Raw genomic sequence first — 6,120 nt, 5'->3', positions numbered from 1 at the left:
TCTTTGCCCCCTCCTCCATCTTCAAAGCCGAAAGTACAGCATCTTCAAGTGTCTCTGCGTCTGTCGTCATATGATCTCTCTTTGGTCATCGTGTCTCTCTCTGTTCCCCCTTATAAGGACATTGTCGGGCGCACCTGGATGATCAGGATAGTCTCCCTATCTCAGGTCCTTAATTACATCTGCATACTCCCTTTTGTCATGTAACATAGTATTTATATATTTATATGTTCCAGGGATTAGGACTTGGACATCTCAGGGGACCGTTATTGAACCTACAGTAAGATTCACCTACATTTTTCTAAAACAGTAGATTTGAAGGAGTTGACTCAGACCAAACAAGTTTAATTTTCCTATCTGTTAAGACTGCTCTCATGAAATAGTTATTTTCCTGAGAAGAAATTATATAAATTTTTATTGTGCTATTTCAAAGCAACAATAGGTGAATCAAGCTATATGTAGTTGAGGTTTTTGCAAACGTTGGAACATGACTAGAACCATGCTAGATCGTTTGATAGGATAAGAGTTGAAGACATGCCTTTAATTTCTAGCCTAGCTGGGGAGACAATATACATGAAAAAATACCTGGAACTTAATTAAAATGCAATAGAAGCTAATAGCTTTTAGCAAGGGCATTTGCAGGATTGTGGGAAAGGTTAGTCTATATCATTGTTTTCTCAAACTTGGGCGTGTGTCAGTCAGGAATGGGAGTGTGGGGCTTGTTAAGCATGTGTTGCTGTGCCTCAGCCCCAGTTTCTTGAGTCCATGGCTCTGGGATGGGGCCCCAAAATTTGCATTTAGAACTCCCAGGTAATGCTGATGCTTCTGGCCCAAGAAGTATAGAAATTAAAAAAAAGAAGAAAAAGAATGAGGTTTAAGAGACAATGAGTGGAAGACATTTGGGGAAGAATAAACTTGGAAAAGTTCTTGGAGATGTATTTTAAAAGCAGTTTGGGTAGTCTCCAGTAGATTTTTGAAAAGGAAGTCATGTAAGGCCAGATAATTTGACACTTTAAGAAGACTGTAGAAATCATTTTCTCCAACTGCTTTATCTCATAGCCAAAGAAATGGAGCAAGAAAGGGCAAATGACTTATGTATTGACTTTTATTAAAGTCCTGACATTTTCTAAAAAGAATTTAAGGTAGCTTGGTTTAAGTGATTTGTACCTAGCCAGTTTGCCACACAAATGAAGTTTTAAGGAGGGATGTGTATAGTCATATTAGACATAGCTAAGAAGTTGAGGATAGTGAGAAAAGTCAATTGGATGCAACAAGCTTATGCCTTGACATACAAGGCACAGAATTTGGTTTTTTAATTGACAAGGAGATGGTAGATGATTCAAGCCCAGTGTTCTTTCTCTCATGTTTAATGTGATATGATTGCATTTGGAACATGTAGTGCTAGTCACCACTTTTCAAGAAACACGTAGTCTGAAAAGTTATATGATTAGAGGGTTGGAAACTGTATCTTGACTAAAATGATTGACTCGTTTCCAAAATAGAGAAGAAAGAGACCAACAACCCTATAGCAAACTAGGCAAGAGAAATGAATAGACAGTTCATAGGAAAAGTGTACATGGTTCTTAACCATGTGAAAAGATGCTCAACTTCACCCATAATAAGAAAAATGAAAATCAAAAGTATATGGAGTTACAATTTCTCACCTGTAGGTTTGCAGTATTCCAAATCTGACAACATACTTCGTTGACAAAGTTGTGGAGAAACACTTTCCTATATTCCTATTGGTCATTGCAAAACAGTCCCTATGGAGGTAAATTTTAATAACCAGCAAAATTACACATGTATTTGTGCTTTGCCCTAGCAATCCAATTTCTAAAATTCTATCCCGAACACACACTTAGAAAAAAAAAATTAAAAAAAAAATAGCTCCAAGGGCTTGGTTAAAAAACTATGATATGTCCATATAATGGATACTATGTAGCTGTAAAACTAACTCAGCTACTTCTCTAGGATACATTGTTAATTGAGAGAAGCAAACTAGAGGAAAGTGTGTTGTAGCATGTTACCATTTAAGAAGGGTAGGGCTCTATACCCACACACATACACACAAGTATATGATTATATTTTTTAAAAATCGAAGGTTTAACCATAATTTAAAAAAAATGGTTACCAATAAGGGGGTGGGAGGAGGAATACGTTGGAAGGGGCGATGTTGGAAGCTAGAATTCTTGGAATATACCATGTTTTGTTGATTTGACTTTGGAGTCACTTAAATATTTTTACAATGTTATAATCAAAAAAAAAAAAAAAAAGAAACACCAAATGTACCTAAATATATAACCAGTTGGTGCCACAACCACACAGATAACTATGCTAATTGCTATAAAATGCAATAATTTGTACCTCCCTAGTGGGATATGTCTTAAAGTAAAAAAGAACTGCAAAATCATCTTACACTGTTGACAGTCATATTGGTGACAGTGTCAGCATTCTGAAATTATTGTGTGGGATAAAACATTGTGAATAAGGCAAGTGAATAATTATGTGATTTTCTAATTCTATCATTCCATTCAATGTTTAGGACTAGGATTCTTGGCTAAAGAGAAAGGAGATATAAGTTTAGGAAAATCTGTAGAGCCCTGTTTTTAATTAGAATTATCAGCGTAAACTCAAGTTACTTTAAGAAGAAATAGATATATTCAGTAGGAAAAAGTATAAAATGAGCCTGCATATCTTGTCAGGTCAGATAACAAGGAAGCTATCAAGGATGATTTAGTACACTCTCAAAAGATTCAGGAGCCAGCTGGCAGATAGCACAATTTGAACATCAATATAGAAAATAATATCTGTAGTGGGTGGAAACACTGAATATGTTTAAATACATGAGTTCAAAATGATACAAAATAAAGAGACACCATACAAAACCCAAAGCACTAATTGATCACCATTGGAGGATACTAGCAAGCTGACTCAATATTTTGAAAACTGGTAAATAAACAGAAAAGAATTCAATATTACCTGCAGTTCCCATACACACTGTACCTCTGGATAGGCAAGTATTAAGTGAGGGATACTTTTTCTTAAAAAAAAAAGAAGTTCCATTTAATGAGTGAAAAAGGAATGATGGAATTACAGTATCATCACTTTGCAACTTCCAATGAATTAATGGAGATAATAAGCATTGGCCATGCTATTGTTCAGCTGCTAAAAGTAAACAAAGAGACTCACTCTTAGCATCACGTGCTTTCTGAGGGAGGAGCAGACTATGACCCATAGAGTAGTTTTGCCAAAAAGAATCATACCTAAATCTGATCAAGTATCTACCAATTTACAGGAAAGAGAACAGCATATTATGCTGAATGACACCGAAGGGATGCAGTTGGCGCAATTGTTTCTTCAGTAATTTGCAAGGAGAAAAAAGTGATGGAGGGGAGTTGGAGGGAAACATACAAGGTGAGAGGTACTTAGAAGATATCAACCAATCACAATCTGTGGACCTGACTTGGATCTTGAATCAAAAACATTTAAAAATTGAAAAAAAAATATTTTAGCATTTATGACGCAACTGGAAATTTGAATATTGACTGGTTATTTAATAATAGCAAGGAATTACTGTTAAACTTTTAGGTGTGATAATGGCTTTATTGCAGCTATGTTTAAGACACCTACTCAAATACTTACAGTGAAATGACATGATGTTTGGTATTTGACTCAGAATAATATAGGGAGGGATGTGGATGGGAATATAAACAAAACAGGATTGACTGTAGTTGTTAATTATCGGAATTGAGTTCCGGAATTGGTATATGGCAGTTTATTATACTCTTCAGTTCAACTTTAGTGTAAGTAAAGGTTTTTTTTTTTCATAATAAAAAATACCACCACCAACCCCGCTGACTTATGGCTCACCTTAAACAATACACCTTCTTTGAAAAAATTAAGGATAATACCAATAAAGAAATAAGGTAAAAAAAAACCACGCACAATTCTACCACCTGGGGACATTCGTGTTTCTGTTTTGTACATTTTCTTTTAACATTATCTGTGAGTAAGGGCTATAATCATGTTACAATGTAATTTTGATTCCTGTTTTCATCCTTCCCTTCTCCCCTCACCTCCATAACAAAAGCAACTCCTACATTATAAAAAAAAATTGTAGTAATTTCATAGCCTTACTTTCATAGCCATACACGTAAGGCAGCAAAGCCTAGTATTTAAGACCACTATTTTTGGAGTCAAATCTAGTTTCAAAGCCAGCTCTGCCATTTATTAACTGGAAGTTTTGGGGGTATATTTATGAATATCCCCGAGTCTCAGTTTCCTCATCTGTGTCACAATTTATAGGGTTGTTATTGACAGTTAAATAAGATAAAGTATTAATATACAAAGCACTTTACATAATCTCTGGCACGTGGTAGACATACAATATGACTAGGCAATTGTTTACTTAATCAACTAAATATTTTTAAAGATAACATGAAGGCTCACTGTGCCTTTTCAGTTTTCAAGCATTTTTTTTTTTTTTTTATAAAGGGGTACTTTTTTTTTTTTTTTAAAGGAACTCCTTTATTTACTTATTTATTTATTTATTTATCCTTGGCTGTGTTGGGTCTTCGTTTCTGTGCGAGGACTCTCTCTAGTTGCGGCAAGTGGGGGCCACTCCTCATCGCGGTGCGCGGGCCTCCCACTATCACGGCCTCTCCCGTTGCGGGGCACAGGCTCCAGACGCGCAGGCTCAGTCAGTAGTTGTGGCTCATGGGCCTAGTTGCTCCACGGCATGTGGGATCTTCCCAGACCAGGGCTCGAACCCGTGTCCCCTGCATCGGCAGGCAGATTCTCAACCACTGCACCACCAGGGAAGCCCTCAAGCATGTCTTTTGATGAGTCTGATGACAACAGACTATTAGGGTTGATTAATGTCTTCATAGTTTTTAACCATGGAACTAATTTTCTTTTATCAAATAAAATCTTATCAGGAGTACCAATATGTAAAACAAATAAAAGCTGAGACACTTTGGTAGAAGTCAAGGCAAGGATGGGGTCCCTTTCATTGCAGGATTCAGTACAGCAGATGTTGGTGGCTGAGTCGTTGATAATGCGACATAATCTAAATATCTTAGTTATTTTAATTATGTCTGAGTTATTGCTGATTTTGAACTAATTGGGAATCTCAGTGACTGTCACCTTATTGTACAGGTGTTTTCATTTCAGAGGAGTGAATTTCCTATTAAACTAAAAGCATCTATTATGTACTACGTGCCAGTCCCTGTGCCAGTTGCTACAAAGATGCAAAGACAGATCTTCATTCTCAGGAGCTCACAATCTAGAAGAGACAGCCAGGTAATTAAGTTATTTCAGAAAGTATGATAAATTACAGATATTCACGAATGATAACATTAAGAAGGGAGTTACTAAGATAAAACCATTTTTTTAAAGAAAGAAAACCCCTAGGAATTCCCTGATGGCGCAGTGGTTAAGAATCTGCCTGCCAATGCAGGGGACACGGGTTTGATCCCTGATCCGGGAAGATCCCACATGTTGCGGAGCAACGAAGTCCGTGCGCCACAGCTACTGAGCCTGCGCTCTAGAGCCCATGAGCCTCAACTACTGAAGCCCGTGCGCCTAGAGCCCGTGCTCCGCAACAAGAGAAGCTACCACAATGAGAAGCCTGCGCACTGCAACAAACGGTAGCCCCCGCTCGCCACAACTAGAGAAAGCCCACATGCAGCAACAAAGACCCAATGCAGCCAAAAAAAAAAAAAAAAACATACAAAGACACATGACTTCCAGAACATTACACTTGCCTGTTTAACTTTTCTTGCTGCTTCTCAGTTTCTTTTGCTGGTTATTTCTTATACCCTTACATCGAATGGTTAGAGTTGCTCAGGGCCCAGTCCTTCTATCTTTCTATATATCTACTTTTTAATAAATATATAATATATATACATATTTTTTTTCATTTCTTAAGCTCATTAAATATTATCTATAATATTGTCTGTAAGCTAATGACTCCCAAACTTATGGCAGCAGTCTGGACCTCTCTCCTAATTTCCAGACAGTCTATCATCTCCATTTGAGTGTCTAAAATGGCTGTCAAACCCAACATCCACAATTGTGTGCTCCTGATCTAGACCCTCAAGTCCAAACAACTCCAGAGCCAGC

Source organism: Balaenoptera acutorostrata, chromosome 9, assembly GCF_949987535.1.
Source record: "Balaenoptera acutorostrata chromosome 9, mBalAcu1.1, whole genome shotgun sequence".
Taxonomy (NCBI): Eukaryota; Metazoa; Chordata; class Mammalia; order Artiodactyla; family Balaenopteridae; genus Balaenoptera; species Balaenoptera acutorostrata.
The sequence above is the reverse complement of the archived record's forward strand: the minus strand, read 5'-3'. Positions refer to the sequence as shown.